Genomic DNA, 16,610 nt, shown 5'->3' with positions numbered 1-16,610 from the left:
ATTTCCCCACAGGTCCCCAAGACTGTTTATTGTTTTTAAATGTTTTTCCTTGTATTTCTTAGGATTAGGTAATTTCCAAAGATCTGTTTAATTCCCTCTATCATCTGCATTTTGCTATTAAGCACATCTATTTAATTTCCATATTTCAGGTACCGCATATTTCAGTTCTAAATTTTTCTTTGGCTCCTTTTTTTCTATTTCTCTGTCGGCATTCTTAAAATTTCATTCAAGTGTATTTTTCCTGAACTCAACAAGTATAGTTAGAATAACTGCTTTTAAGTTTTTATCTAATTTCAACATCTGGGTCTCCTCAAAGTTGGCCTCTATGGATTGTCTTTTGTTTTGAGAATGGATAACATTTTCCTTGCTCTTTCTCTGTCAGGTAATTACTGCATTGTGAAGATATGAATGTTGTGTTGAGGACTCTGGATTTTGTTGTAATCCTCCAACGATTTGGTTCTCTGTATTGATGTGGCTAGCCAGAAGGAGCGGTTCCATCTTGCCTGTGATGTGAGGCCGCCGAGGTCTCCTGTGGGACTGCTGTTGGTCTGCTTCATGCCTGTGTGGCTGAGGATCAGTAGGACACTGGGGTAGACTAGAGACAAATCTTGGAGTGTCCCTTCTTTGTCTTTCACTTTGAACCCTTTCTTCTCATTCTCCAGCAGGAGCCGTTGCCCTGGGCTACCTTCCACTTCCTCAGGGCAGCTGTTTCCCATTGGCTGCCCTCAACGAAAAGCTGAAAAAATAGAGAACTCATCTGTGTTCATCTTTCCCTTTTTTTTTTTTTTGGTACCAGGGATTGAACTCGGGTACTTAACCACTGAGCCACGTGCCCAGCCTTCTTTTATATTTTATTAGCCACAGGGTCTCGCTGAGTTGCTTAGAGCCTTGCTAAGTGCTGAGGCTGGCTTTGAACTCATGATCCTCCTGCCTCAGCCTCCCAAATCTCTGGGATTACAGGCATGTGCCACTGTGCTTGGCCAGGGCCCATCATTTTCTCCATATTGATTCCTCTCAACATCTTCCTGTTTTGACTTGTTCTCCTGAGCCTGGAGGTAGTGGTGTTATATTTTGTCTAAATTGTGTGGTGCTAATTTCAGGAGACTCCCTGAACTTGCTTTTGAGCCTTAGTTCTTTCATGGACTTGCTGTGTGATCCTGAGAAAGCCACTGTCCCTGTCTCTGCCTCAGTTTCCCTACCTACACAACAAGGTAATAATTCTGTTCCTTTTCAAAGTAAGTGCATTGCTCCCAGAGACTTGGGAGGCTGAAGCAGGAGGATTGAAATTCCAGGCCAACCTGAGCAAATTAGTGAGACCCTGTCTCAACATTAAAAAAAAAAAAAAAAAATTCCATCTACTGGTGCTGTAGCTCAATGGTAAAGCACCCCTGTGTTCAATCCTCAGTACAAAACCACAAAAGTACATTGCAAATTGTAGTATGCTCTTTGGATATAATCCCGCCCATCTGTTATGGGTCCTTCACGGTAAGGGCCCCAGATGCACCATGGACATTTTTCCTAGTGAAAAGACCCTGTGGGGAGAGTGAGATGGGGGTCCCTGTATTCCAGTCCCCCCCCTTATTGTTATGGTACATTGGGAAACTTGGGGTCCCTGACTTGGGAGTCAGATCTATATTCCAGTTTCTCTCTGCCTTTGAGCCTGAGTTGGTCTGCCGATTGTGCTCTGTAAAAGGTGCACCGTCCTCCCAGAGTTGATGTGGGGCTGAAACGTGATGGTGGTGAAGGAGCCCTCAGCCGTGGATCACTGCTCTGGTGGCCATCACATGGGAAATGGGGTTGGCTTGCTTCCTTGGTCCCTGCTCAGCTCAGCAGTCCTGGCCCACTCCTTGGCTTCCTGTGTTCCTAGAGAAAGGGTGCACAATCAGGCAGAGCTGAGCTGCTGAGAAAGCCAGGGTTTCTGTAAGAGACTTCTGTGTCCACCAACGTGTGCTTCTTAACACCAATGTGTGCTTCTTAATTTCTGTTTCATTAAAATACGTGCATACATGTGTGTGCGCGTACACACACACACACACACACACACACACTTCCCTTCTGTCTCTCTAGACTAGGCCTTGCACAGGGCAATGGGGACATAGATGCAGTTGAGAAATCCTCCGCCCAGTCACCGTGGCCTCTCGGAGGGCAGCAGACAAGGAGAGAGGGCCTGTGGCTGGGTTCAAGCCAGGAATCACTGCACTGGAGACAACTGATCCCACCAGGAAGGATCCAGAGGGTTTCTGGAAGAGGCTGTCCCTGCTTTGGGCTTGGGATGACCTAGATTCTCTCAGGCAACGAAATCAAACACCTGGCTACACCCAGGTGTGTGGCACTCAGTAACCATCAGTTCGGCTGTTTCTGATCTGACACTGTCTCTGGGTTCCCGAAGCTTTGTGCTCTGTGAAATTGGGGCCGGGAAAGACCCCCAAAATCTGCAGAACAATGATCCCGATACAGTGGGATGATCCCTCCCCAGCTGAACCTCCACCTGCAACCTAACCACATTTGTCACCTCACGCCCCAATCCCTGATCCTTCCTTTGAGAGGTAGGTCTGGGAGGGCTTTTGCTCCTCTCTGTGTCACAGCAGCACACATGCTGGGCAAGCTCTCTCCACGGAGTCACATCTTCAGCCCTTTTTACTTTATTTTGAAACAGGGTCTTGCTAAGTTGCCCAGGCTGGCTTCAAAGTTGTGATCCTCCTGCCTCAGCTTCCCGGTATTACAGATGTGTGCCATCGCACCCAGCAAGCCTTTGCTTCTGATAGAGGTTATTTTATCAAAATTAAAATCGGATACAGAGGGCAGCCTTCCTGATTGACCCGGCCCTTGAATATAGCAGGAAATGTCTCAGTGCCGTCCTCACCCACATTTCAGCTTCACCAAATTTAACATCATGGAGAGCTCAGAGGTTCTGGGAGCAGCTCACCAGTCACAACTTACACACAGGGAACAGCTGGAAGCTATCCAGGTGAGAGGAGGAAAGAAAGGTGGCACTGGGGTCTGCAGATTGCAAATTTTTGCCAAGTCCTTATCCACGGAGGACACATCCTGAGACCCCCAGTGGAGGCCTGAAACTGCAGATAGCACTGAACTCTATGTATACTATTTTTTTCCTATTAAATGGAGAATTTTTCATTTTTTTCTTAAGGGAAGCACTTTACAGCTACTCTTTGGCATATCTAAATTTCTAGCATCACTAGGCTGAGGCTGTGGCTCAGTGGTAGAGCACTCGCCTGGCACCGGTGAGGCACTGGGTTCAAACCTCAGCACCACATAAAAATAAATAAATAAACAAAATAAGGATATTGTGTCCACCTCCAACTAAAAAAAACTTAAAGATTAAATAAAATGAATTGCCAGCATGACTACTCTTGTGCTTAGAATCATTATTAAGCAAAATGAGGGTTACTTGAAGACAAGCACTGTCATACTAGACAGTTGATCTGGTAACTGAGATGGCCACTGTGACTGATGGGTAGGTAGCATATACAGTGTGGATACACTGGACAAAAGAATGATCCACATCCCATATGGGGTGGACTGAGATGGTGAAAGATTTCATCATGCTATTCAGAATACCATACATTTAAAACTTACGAATTGTTTCTGAAAATCTTCATTTAATCCTTTCAGATTGAGTTGACCTCCAGACACTGAAACCTCAGAACGCAAAACTGCAGACAAGGGAAGGACTTCTGTAACTAGGAAGGCTGCGTACAAACTGTCAAATGACAAGGAACTAAGACGCACAGGGAGTCAGCGTCAGGACTGCAGAGATCACAGAGCCTGTGGGAGCAGGTGCCCAGGAGGATGGAGGCTGGATGGTAGGTCATGGCTGAACTTGACCGACCCTCTGGTTCAGCCAGCCCAGGGATAGAGCTGGGGTTCAGGGTGGAGCCCGGCAGACATTCCTTCTGTGTGGTTTCAGTTCCCCTTTATGTGCATCTTGGATTTTAGAGAGGGGTCTGGCCATTAAGTCAGTAACGGGCCCTCTGGTTGGTGCCCAGAGGTGACAATAGTCAGATCTCACCAGTCAGTGATCCTAAGGAGCAGGTAGGAGCTGCTTCTCCCCACCTTGACCTCAAAATAATCCTTTAAAGAAAAGCTATTGTTCCCATGTGACAATTGAAGACCCAACGCAGGAAGCTTCTAGGAAACTCATGGGAGGCAGCAGAGCAGGCAGCAGACCTAGGTGGGCTCACAGCCCCTGAAGGGCGCAGGGGAGGGGCCTCCAGTGAGCGGTGGCTCTGCAGGATGAGCCAAGGTCTCCTCTCCCGGCCACTAGGAGGGCGTGAGCCATCGGTGGCAAACGGAGAACAAAGGAGGAGACTTTCCCAGCCACGGCATCAGCTTACGGGGACAAACAAGATGCCCACAGAGAGATTCTCACCAAGGCCGAGGGGTTTGTCAGGCCCACCTCTCTCCTCGCGAGGTCACCAAGCACGTGTGACCCGCTTGTCAGGGCGCAGCGTCGGCTCTCACGAGGATGCTGTTTGGAACCGCCTTTGACTTCCAGGCGTTTCTTCCTCAGATCGTCCATCATTACTGGCCAGTCCAACCCTCAGGGGACAGGGCTCGTGCAGGGCTGGACTGAGGCGGAGGAGTGGAGCACGGGTTCCCTGGGAAGGGCGCTGGAGGTTCCCCTCGGGTGGAGGAGGTGGCGGCAGGACGAGGCAGCCTGGGCATGCAGAGGCTGGGAGCAGGGCGCAGGGGAGACCTGAGGTCCAGATGTGAACAAAGGCCAGCAGGGGTCAGCATGCAAGGTGATCCACGTGGCGTCGGCTCCTGCTGCGTCCCTGGGCTAGGACCTGCGCTGAACCCTCCGGCGAGGGCTGAGGGCCGGGAACGCCACACATTGCCAGCGCCTCTGCAGGGTCGGGAGGTGGCGCTGTCGGCACAGACATGTGAGTTGAACCACGTCTGCACCCCGGGGCCTCGGGGGACTGGCGCCCGCAGAGCCGCTGCCGCTTCCGTTGTCAGCAGTAACTGGAGCTGTGGGGGGCGACAGGGAGGGGACAGGGAGGGGCCGAGCAGGGAGGGGCGGTGGCTGGCACACGGGTGGGGCGGGCAGAAAGTCGAAATCACCCCAGAAACACCCTGGGGGCTCCCAACAACAGCAGAAAAATTGAATGGGCTCTGGAAAGCGACAGAGAGGAGGGTGGAGCCAGGGAAATCAGCTGTGCCCAGCGCCCAGAGCAGGAGAGCAGGCCTCCTTCGGCTGTCCCACCCCCGTGATGCCATCCCTGAGGACTGGCTTGCTTTCCTGCAGCACAGAGCCGTCCAGGTTCCTTGGGCTCAGTGCAGATGAGAAAGGGGCCCAGCGTTCCCCTGGGGTGGCCCTCGGCCCAGGGCCTCACCCTCCCCTGGCTTCACCATGGTCTCACTGAGCCTCCACCCCTCTGATCCGAGTTGTGGCTTTCAAGAGCATTGTGTCATTAGGGCTACTGGTCACACTTTTCCGTCTTTCCTCCTTTCAGATACGATGTGGGATTATTCTTCCTGGTCTCCTTATGGCCAGGCTAGGTGGGGGATGCGTAACCAGCTGTGGCCAATGAGTTCTGAATGGAAATAACCTGTCATTTCTTAGCCATAGCATGCAATGCTGACAGAAGACCCTTTTCCTCTACTATGACAACTAGCTGTGTTCCAGACTGCCTGTGCCATATCCCTGAGTCCCGGAGGGAAGATGACAGGAGCCATGGAGCATCTGACCCATGACAGACATGCAGCATGAGCAAGCAATGACCTCTGCTGTTGTAAACTGCTAAGGTCTGGGTTTGTTTGTTACTGCAGCATAACATAAACTCTCCTGGCTGATATGAGCAAACTCTTGGAGATCATGGGGCTATCTGTAGGGCACTGTGAAGGTAAAAACCTTTACTTTCTTATATAAACTAGTTATTATTTTTTTTATTAGTTACACATGACAGTACAATGATCTTGACAATCCATACATTTGAATCAAATGGGGAACAGTTATTATTAATAGTAATGAGCATCCCGCAGGAAGCAACTATTACCTGTCAGGAATTGTTCTAGTGTCTTTGGTAGATGTTTTCTCATTGATCCCCACCACAGCCCTGTGGAGTTTGAATTATTGGCTTGTTCAGTGTCAATCTTATTGGAGAGCTCAAGGGACTGAGGTTCAGGGACACTCAAGGTTGCTGTGATCACTACCACTAAGGGATAGAATTAAGATCCAGATGTTGGAGTCTCTAACCCCAAAACACTCACTCTCTCCATCCCTGGGCTATTATTACCATCCCAAGGATAAATAAAATATTTTTAAGAGAAAGGATCTCTTTACGGGGAACACATTAGCATCTGCCTTCTGACTAAATTGAATGTAAAAGGGGATCCCCACAGGCTGAACAAACAGGCTTGCCCTCGAGGGTGATTATTTTTGAGATGGAATCTGTCTGTGCTGTCCAGGATCATGTCCAGCTCCTGAGCTTAAGAGATCCTCCTGCCTCAGCCTCCCGAAAGCTGGGATCACAGGTGAGCACCGCAGAGCCTGGCTTGGTGTGGTATTTGGCAAGGGAATCTCCATTCGTTTTTCTCCTCTGATTGGGTGCTCCACCAGATAAGCCACCGCAAGCACCAAAGGCTTAAGAAAAAGGTAAAGAGGCCATTCACCCATCATTTTTTAATGTTATGAATGAGCTGAGAGATCGGAAGAGTGAGGAGTCTCATTGCCTAGAGGTGAGTTTCTCCAGGACAGAAGCTCCCCAGCCTGACTTCTAAGTAAGCATTTGGTTTTGAATTCGTGTGAAATGACACCGTTATGTCTCCTAAACATAGGCGAAATGTCCCCTAAAAGTTCACGTGTGAGACAATTCGAGAGGGTTCACAGGAGAAATAATTAGGTTGTGAGAGCCTTAAACCAGTCAGTGAATTCTTCCCCCATAGGGATGAACTGAGTGGTAACTGCAGGCAGCTGGGGTGTGGCTGGAGGGGGGCACTGGAGGCGTGGCTTTGGGGGATATATTTGTATCTGGCCAGTGGCATCTCTCTCTCTGCTTCCCCCTGCCACTCTTTCCCATCTGGAGCCCGAGGAATGGAGCCAGCCTTCTATGGACTGAGACCTCTGAAACGGTGAGCCCCCAAACTTTCCTCCTCTACAGTTGTTCTGGTCGGGTCTTTTAGTCACAGCAACAAAAAAAAATCTGACTAAAACAAACCCTGAGTGACCTCAGGTGCCCTTTATCTAACTTCCTATTGATAACATCTTTTTAAAAAAATATTTTTAGTTGGGGCCCGGGATTGTGGCTCAGCGGTAGAGCACTTGCCTAGCATGTCCGCGCCCTGGGTTTGATCTTCAGCACTGCATAAAAATAAGTAAAGGTATTGTGTCCAATTAAAACTAAAAAAAAAAAAAATACTTTAAAAAATATTTTTAGTTGCAGTTGGACACAATACCTTTATTTATTTATTTTTTAAAAATATTTATTTTATAGTTGGGCAGAATACCTTTATTTCACTCATTTTTTTTTAAGAGACAGAATTTCAATATTTATTTTTCAGTTTTCGGTGGACACAACATCTTTGTTTGTATGTGGTGCTGAGGATGGAACCTGGGCCACACGCATGCCAGGTGAGTGCTCTACCGCTTGAGCCACATCCCCAGCCCTTCACTCATTTATTTTTTATGTGGTGCTGAGGATCGAACACAGGGTCCCGCGCATGCAAGACGAGCGCTCTACTGCTGAGCCACAACCCCAGCTCCAATACCTTTATTTTTTAATATTCATTTTTTAGTTGTACTTTGACATAATACCTTCATTTTATTTATTTATCTTTATGTGGTGCTGAGGATCAAACCCAAGGCCTCACACATGCTAGGCAAGGGCTCTACCACTGAGCCATTACCTCAGCCCCTATTGCTAACATCTTGCAAAAGTTTTAAATGTTGACAAATAAATGGAGCATTTAAGGCCTAGAGTGTAGCTCAGTGGCAGATGTGAGGCCAGCACTGAAAAAAAGAATAATAATTAATTGTTGTTGTTGTTGTTTGGATGTTGACTGTCCCCCCAAAGATACATGGGTTAAAGGCTTGTTCCCTGTGGTGTCACTATTGGGAGGTGATAGACCCTTGGAGATAGTGAACTATGGAAGGTATTATGGGATCTGTGTATTCTACTTGGTCCGCCTTTTTGCTCCCTGGATCATGAGATGAGCAGTTTTGTTCTACCAATATGGTCCTGCCACGAACGTGCTGCCTCCGCACAGGCCCAGAGCAATGGGGATCCTGGACTGAAGGCTCCAAAACTGTGAGCTAAAATAAACATTTTCTCTTTGAAGGTGATTATCTCAGGTATTTCATTATAGTGTCGAAAGCTGACTGACACAATTGCTATCTGTACGAACACACACAGATTTAATATACAACTGGCCAGTTTTCCACTTGGGCTTTCAGACTGCTGATTGCATTTGTGCCAAAGGCTGCTTCTTGGACCACCTCTTCACTGTTGCAGCCAGGATATTAACATTGATATGATCAAGCTGTAGAACATTTCCTTTGCTGCAAGGACCCTTGGGTTGTGCTTCCACAGACACACCTGCTTTCTCTGCCCTGCACCCCTCAGCAACTCCTGGCCATTGTTAACCTCTTCTTTCTTTCTGCAGTCCTACCCTCTCTGGGTGGCAGGGATGGAAGCATACAATATGTAGCCCTTGGGGATTCAGAGTGTCCACACTCAGCACAGTTCTCTGAAGGCATTTGGCCACTGCACACCTCCGCAGTGTCACAGATGTCCCACCATGAGCACCTTTACATAGACACTTGTGTGCTTGGGCCCTGAAGGGCAGCATCAGCTGTGCTCAGAATGTGGGTTCTGGAGTTTGCAACTCTAGAACTTACTGCCCAGGTGAGGTTGAGCCGGTGACTTCACCTCCGTCTGCCTTGGTTTTCCCATCTGCAGAGTAGGAAGAGTGGCAATGCCCGTATTGCACGGTTGCCTTGAAAATTGGGTGGATCCACTCCTGGGATAGGCTTAGTTCACAGCCTGGATTAAAGTAAGAACTCAACGAATATTACAAAATATAGTAAGAATTCACAATGCACATCCACTGAGCCGAATTGATAAACCTAGAATAAGAAACATAAAATTTGCAAGATGTTCAAATCAGGGGGTGGTGGCACATTATAAAAGGAATTATTTTTTTTCTAGAATTCTCACACAAATTCTCTCTAAATAATGAGCTTCCCGGGACTCTTTGAAATAGGTGGGTTTGGAAACCACCCAGCAGAACTCGTCGGCAGGGCTGCACCCATTCAAGTACAGTCGCGGTCTCGATGGGACAGTAGTAATTTGATTCACTCAATATTTACTGTGCTCTTGCTGCATCGATGCCAGGAACCGGTCTAGGTGCCAGGGAGGCAGAATGCAGACAGTGCCCTGCCCCATGGCAGGTAACAATGTAAAGGAGGAAGCTCTTCTACCTCATCGTACTTGCAAGGAGGTAGAAATGACAGGTAGGAAGAGGAGGATCTCAGGCTGGAAACCGAAGCCCTGCAGTGGGTGACCTTGGGGGAAGTCGGACATGTCCTTGGGAGAAGGCAGCCGTGCCCTGTGCTTTACATTTGAAGAAATGGAATTGGTGCTCATCTCTGTAGCATGACCAGGTGTGGGTCCACCTGCAGGCAGGGCATGCTCTTGCTGGGCCATCTGGTCCTCTCCGCCCATGCACCCCTCCAAGTCCCTCAGGTGTGTTGATGTGACTCCAGGACACACTGCCCTGCGGTGAGCATCACGTTGTGAATTGCCCCGGGGCCACCTGTGCCCGAGCCCAGTGACCAGTGGGGGAGCTGCAGTCCGACTGCAAAGCCAGAGTTTCCTCCAAGAGCTGCTAACTGGCCCATGACCTTGGCCTCATTAGCTCCGCACTCTCCACCTGAGCTGCCTGGATTGGGGCCAGTCAGGGAAATTAGCTCAGGCCCACAGGCCCCTGGGAGAGGTGTCAGGCAAAAATAGATCTGAGGAAGCCAGAGGATCCTCACGCAGGAGGGCCCTGGAGGTCAGCTGCTCCAGACCGTCCAGCTCTGCAGATGGAAACCGAGGCCAAGGGGCCTGGTCAAGGTCGTGTTGCGATGCGTGCAGAGCTGGGTGGAGTGGAGGTCCCCCGAGTTCCAAATGCACGTTCTTTCCTCACCAGGGGCTCCCATCGGGCGGGATCAGGGAGATGAAAGCTGCCAGTGGACATAAGAATCACAGGACATGACAGGCCATTTCTGTTCTTGAAAAAGAATATAAAGAAAATTTTTAAATAGCCTATAACAAAAAATGGTGAATTTTAAATTAAAAATAACCCATTGAGAGACCGTGTCAGGTAGAAGCTAAAAGGAGACTCCACCGCCTGAGTTTGATTCCAGCCCCGGTCCTTTTCCGGCAGGTAACTTAACCCTCTGTGCCTGGCGCCCTCACCTGTCCACGGGGACAGGGGTGGAGCCTGCCGGGAGGTGGGGCGAGGGGCAGGCACAGCACTGGGAGGGAATTACAAAATGGAGGGATTACAAAATGGAAGAGGAGGAAAAGGCTAAGGGGCTGAGTGTGCGCTCTGAGTGTGCTGGGGGAACCGGCCTCGTGCCTTCTGGGCACACTGTCCACCGCTGAGCTGCACCAGATACAAACAGCTCCCTTTCAGAGGTGGCAGGAAAGCCCTGCTCTGCCCAGGTTCTGCACTTGCCTTCACCTTCTTTTCAGCGGCCACCTGGCGTCCCCTAATGGGGAGCTGAACCAGACCCCAGGGGTAGGTGGTTTTGGCAGGAAGGATTGGCTGCTGTACCTGCCATGGATGGAGTCCCTGTCACAGAAGCAGGTCATGCGGCCTTGACATGAGCTCTGCAGCCCTACGCAAATAATCGCTTCCTGTCCTTACCGAGCACCACATCTTGTCCCACAATAACTCGCTCGGGCAGGTGGCCACAGGGATCCTATTGATGGTGAGGGGCAGAGATGCAGTTGGCCACCCCAGGTCATCGCTAGTCCGGCCAGAGCTGACTGGTGGCCCAAGCGGTGTGACCGAGAGCCTGTGTGGGCGCTTGTGGGAGGCGCTGGGCCCATCACCCTGCCTTCTCGGCTTGGCCCCTCTGTCAGGCCCTCTCTGCCCCTCGCGGCAGCTGACACAGCACCATGGGCCAGGACGGGGAGGGGGTGCCCTCTGAGCAGCCTGGGTACCCTCAGGTGGGGCGTCCTTGAGCATAAGTCTTGGTACGACCTAGGCAGGACTGAGAGGGTCAGGCGCTGGTAGGAGAGGGAGAGTGTCCCTGCACACTTGCAGTCGCCGTCCAGTGTGACTCCCTGCCCCCCTGGAAACAGCTGAACTCGCCAGCTGTCAGCGTGTCATGTATTTGTGCCTGGACTGATACCTGGTCCATGGCTGAGGTCTGTAGAAGCCTTGATTTCCTGTCCAGGATCACACACCGGGTTGAGTTTTTGTGTGGCTCCTAAACCAGCCCCAGGAGACCCCTGTTTCCAGAATCACAGAGACCCAGTTGTCTAAGGGGCTCCCTCCTGGGCAGGGTGATCGATGGGCAGCTGTGAGGAGTCTCAGCCCTGGAGAGGGTCCAGGGGACCAGCAGTGAGGGCTTTGCCAGGGTTGACGGCACAGGCCATTTGGGAGGTGGTACTGGTGCTGGGTTTGTCTCCAGGACACTGCCCATTGTGACTGTGAGACCCACTTTCGCCTCTAGGAGCCCCTCAGGCTGAGAAACTGCCCCCTGGGGCGGGCACACGACCTGGTCTGTCCTCCCTTGGCAGTCGCGGCCACCGCTGGGCACCGCAGGAAGCAGAGGTGGAGGAGGGAAACTGTGGTCCTGCACCATGGCACCGTGCCTGGAGAAGCCTTCAGGGAGATCGCCCTGGCCCTGGAGGGAACCCGCCCTCTCTTGGGGGGCTTCCATCCCATCCCCCTCTGCCACAGGAACAGCCTCTTGCCCAGGCAGCCTCGGCTGTAGGACAGCAAACAGGGCCACCCTCCCTGGCCACTTTAAAGGAGAGCAGATAGGTCCCGTCTGTGAATACACACCCCCTCTCCACCCACATGGTCCTCTCCACCCACATGGTCCTGAAGCAAGACCAAGGCCGACCCACTCCCAACAACACTGACAACCACACCAATACGCACAACTCTGAACCATGTCACCCAGCTGGGAAGATCACAAGGTCTAACAATGCCAGGGCTGGGCAGAAAGTGGAATGACAGGGATCCCCAAATTCCACGGGTGGAAGTGTAAATGGACACAATCATTCTGGAAAATAAACTGGTATTGCCTAAGAGAATTGAATGGAAGCGTACTCTATGGCTCATCAACTCCAGTCCTAAATCCCCTGGAAAATGCTTTCATATAAATACAAGGAAATATGTGTAAATATGTAACATCACTGTCCACAAGAAAAACTAGAAACAATCCAAATACCCACCAATGCCTGAATGGATAAACAGATTAAAGGATATATGTGTTTGTAAACTAGAATAGTATGCAGCAAGGTAAAAGCATGATTACAACTAACAGGCATCAACATACATGAACCTGAAAAACATAACCTGTAACTGAAACATATTATGGAAGAATGCATTTAACATTGTTCTGCCACATAAAAATCAGAGTAGGTCAGGCCAAACACATTATTTACAGATATACATGGCAAGACAAAGAAAGACAAAAATAATTAGCATAAAATAGAGAGTTATTATTACCTCTGGAGGGAAAGGAGATTTCCTTATGGAAAGGCACATGAACTGTTAATGAAATGTTTTCTTTCTGAAACTAGAGGTGTATACCTTGGAATACATTGTATAATTCTTTAAACTATTTTTATATATTATGTATACATCTTTGTTCTTTGTCTATGTTGCTAAAAAAATCTTTTGTTACCCAAATTAGGAGAAAACTTTATTATTATTATCATTACTATTATTATTATTTTGGTATCAGGGCTTGAACCCAGAGGCACTTGACCACTGAATCACATTCCCAACGCTTATTTATTTATTTTTAAATATTTTGTTTTCGTTGTAGTTGGGGACACAATACCTTTATTTTATTTTTTATGTGGTGCTGAGGATCTAACCCAGCCCCCTGCACATGTTAGGTGAGCGCTCCACCGCTGAGCCACAACCCCAGCTCCCAACCCTTATTTTTTAATATTTTGTTTTGAGACAGGGTCTCACCAAGTTGCTTGGGCTGGCTTTGAACTTGTGATCCTCCTGACTGGCCCCCTGAGCCGTTTGCCACTGGGCTGGTATTTCTGTTGAGCGGAGGGAAACTTCCCGGGAGACCCCCCCTCACTCCGGGGACCGTGGGGGAGGGGCTCTCCTAGCCTCACCCGCCCCAGCCTGTCAGATCTGCCTGCTGACACATAGGAATCGCTCGAGGCACCTGCTCCCTCAACAGGGCCAGGAGTAAGGTGATGGGTCACCCCAGGTGGGAGCTGAGGGTGGAGGGGTGCAATGTGCAGATGAGCTGGACTCAGCCCTGTGTCAATCCCAAGCCACGCCCCTTCCCCAGAGAGCAGCGCCTAGAACCAGCAATAGAGTGGGGGGCACCGTGTGCAATGAGAAGAGGGGAAGGGGATTCCCCCTGGGGAAAAGGGCTATTTTCTAAAAATAGCCTCTTTTAGGAAAAAAAGGCTATTTTAGGAAACAGATGTGGGCTGGAAAAAAATAATAACAAGAATGTACATGTGTATATGAGAGTATTCTCAAAGGTCAAGTAACAGTGACCACTGTGGAGATTTGCTGTGTCATAAAATCAGGTTTGAGATAGGGCGGGTCCAGGCAGCTAGCCCAGAGGCGAACAGCCTGACAAGGACTCTGATTTCTTCTTCTGGGTCCTCCATCCTCACCACCCTGGTTGTCAACTTCTGCCCCTCGTGTCACAGAATAGCTGTAGATATTTTCACTGCATACTAGCCTCACAGACCAATGTCCTGGTTCAGAAGAGGGTGGCTGCCTCTCTTGACTAAGAGGCTCACCCAAGACCAACCCCGCCCACCCTGGACTCCAGTCTCACCACCACAGCACAATGTGGCTGCCTGGCCTTTCATAGACCAGCCCTCCAGACTGTGTTTCCATGTCTGTTCTAGCCCAGGGCTGGAGCTGGGAGCCCACCATCTGTGACTCACACAAGAATCTGATTTTTCTGAATCAGATTAGGCTGCATGAGAGGAAGAGGATTTGACAATTGGATTAGCTCAACACGTTGGTATTTCTGTCTTTAGCATGTCTCAGCCCAAATTTGTAGCAGAGCAGATGTCAGGGGCCTAGCTGTGCTTGTCCTAGGGATGATTGTGTTTGGTCATCTGTTGCTGCATAATAAACCATCCCATGACTTGGTGGCTGAAAACAATGGTGACTTTTGATTTCTTGTCATCTGAGGGCCTGGAGTTCCAGCAGAGCTCCCCGGCACCTGGGCGGCTGCATTGGGGGGAGGGATGGGCATCAGGCTGCGCTGGGCCACCTCACAGTGTCTGGAGCCTCACTTCTCCATGGGGCTCCCCCTGCCTGGCCGCTCACCCTCTGGGCTCTCAGAGGCTCCACCTCCCATCCCTGGTGGGTGGCTTGGACTTCCTCAGCACCAGGCAGCAGGAGGCCAGAAGGGCAGAGGCCGAGGCTGCCAGGTCTCCCAAGGCTCAGGGTTGGAACTGAACAGCAGTGCTTTGCTGCTAGATTGGCCAAATCAGGACAAAAGGGATCCAAGGGCAGAGGAGAGAGAGGAGCCCTTGGCGGGAGGAGCAGCAGGTACGCAGAAGGAGGGGAGATGGCTGCTGAACATCTCTGGAGACCTCAGCCCCGTCCTCCTTCCCAGGCATCCCAGGAAGCAGAGGGCACTAGAACACAAATCCAAGGGAGCTGGGTGTGTTCATGCTCGCCTGTAATCTCAGTAACTTGGCATGCTGAGGCAGGAGGATGGAAAGTTCAAGGTCAGCCTGGGAAACTTAGAGAGACTGTATTCTCAAAATAAAAAATAATCCCGGAGACTAGGGAGGCTGAGGCAGGAGCATTCCAACTTCAAGAACAACCTCAGCACTTAGGGAGGCCCTAAGGACTCAGACTGTTACCGCTGTTGGCTGTGACCGGCGACGAGTCCTTGCTTCCCCAACGTTGAAGAATAACACCAGAGAAGCACGCCGAGGCAAGGTCAGAGTAGAAATTAGAAGTTTATTAAAGGACAGCAGAAAAGACTTCTCCGGGAGGAAGAAGGGGACCCAAGAGGTGGAATCCGTGGAAGTGCGGTTGTCTCCCCTTTTTATAGTTTTGGTGATGGGATGTAGGTGGGAAGGCCCGAGGGGTGGGACACAGGTGGGCCAAAGAAGTAATCTGGCCAAAAGAAGGACTTCAATAACACTGCTTTGGGATGGGCTATCTTCAAATCTGCTGGGGCTGTTCATTAACATTTTGGGGGATGGACTTTGGGCCTAGGGCTTTTCTTGGGACTTCATTAACATTTCAAGAATTGCTCAACATGGCCTCCATTTTAGATTTCACTCGATATTAGACCCCATTTACCTAACTACACTGACTGCCTAATTTTAAATCTGGCTACAAGGACCTTGTCTCAAAATAAGACATATATAAGGGCTGGAGATGTTGCTCGGTGATTCCATGATCCTGGGTTCAATCCCCGGTACCAAAAATAATAAAATAAAATAAAAAGGGCCGAGGTGTAGCTCAGTGGTAGAGTGCTTGCCTAGCTTGTGCCAGACCCTGGGTTCAGCCTCCAGAAAAAGAAAAAGAAAGAAAAAAAGAAAAGCAAAACAGATCCCACAGTCTACTAATACATTTCTTTCTTTCTGCCATGGATGAGACCTAGATGATTCCTGGGCCCGTCCTTAAAATAGCTTTATTCTTCATGGTACAAATGAGCACAATACACCTGCGTGTTCGCTGAGTGTCTGTAGATCCATAAGTCATTGCCTCTGGGAGGCCAGGAAGCAAGGCTGAGAGAAAGCTTTGTTTTTTATTTATAGGTTTCACATTTTGTAATGTGTCATCTTATGACTTGGTCATAAACGCCTGCATTATAAAGTGACCCTACCAAGGTCACTCAACACAGAGATGCAAAAGAGACAGGACCAGGCCGAGGTCTGCCACCCCATCTGAGCTCTGTTCCCCAGCTCTGGTGGGGGGTTATGTAAATCCACTGTTTAACCCAAATCAGCCCACCTGGGCGCAGCTGGGATGTCTCAGGAGGCAGCTGAAATCCAAGGAAGACGGACCTACACCTGCAGCAGAAGGGACACTGACAGAGCCCCCTGGGGTTTGAGCTGCTTTCAAAAGACAGCTTTCAAAAAACTCTATAGGTCAGAGCCTGGAAAGACCCCTCAAAGAGACCCCCTGAGCAGGTGGGAGGGACACGGTCCCTGGGGCAAAGCCATGCAGAGCCCAGTCAACTACCAAGTGACCTCAGTGGAGTCACCCAGCTCCCCTCTCAGCTTCTTTGTTGGGAAAATGGAGACGTCATATTCTCTGTCCTCCGGCTCAGGCTCAGCGTTGTCCGAGGTCAGCGGACTCCCCACGGGAAGCTGTCAGCTCACAGGAAGCCCCTGGGCACTGCGGCCAGATTGCCGAGGGACTGTGGCAGGTGGCTGGCTCTCTGTCCTGAGCCA

The 16,610-nt window shown here is 50.0% G+C and overlaps 1 long non-coding RNA gene across 5 annotated transcripts; it reads left to right on the top strand.

Moving 5' to 3' along the window:
- Positions 1–2,782: 2,782 nt before the first annotated feature.
- Positions 2,783–12,835, top strand: LOC143398103 (uncharacterized). 5 transcript variants are annotated; one of them, XR_013155451.1, is made up of 8 exons: positions 2,783–2,968; positions 3,634–3,824; positions 4,286–4,904; positions 5,640–5,769; positions 6,433–6,498; positions 6,584–7,095; positions 7,525–7,594; positions 11,693–12,835. It is a non-coding gene; the product is annotated as an uncharacterized LOC143398103 (long non-coding RNA). The 5 variants fall into 5 exon arrangements; XR_013155452.1 differs by having other exon boundaries at positions 5,640–5,867; XR_013155450.1 differs by having other exon boundaries at positions 6,433–7,095.
- The last annotated feature ends 3,775 nt before the right edge of the window (positions 12,836–16,610 follow it).

The sequence above is a fragment of the Callospermophilus lateralis genome, chromosome 4 (assembly GCF_048772815.1).
Source record: "Callospermophilus lateralis isolate mCalLat2 chromosome 4, mCalLat2.hap1, whole genome shotgun sequence".
In the NCBI taxonomy this organism is placed as follows: Eukaryota; Metazoa; Chordata; class Mammalia; order Rodentia; family Sciuridae; genus Callospermophilus; species Callospermophilus lateralis.
This window is presented reverse-complemented; position numbering and strand designations above follow the sequence as displayed.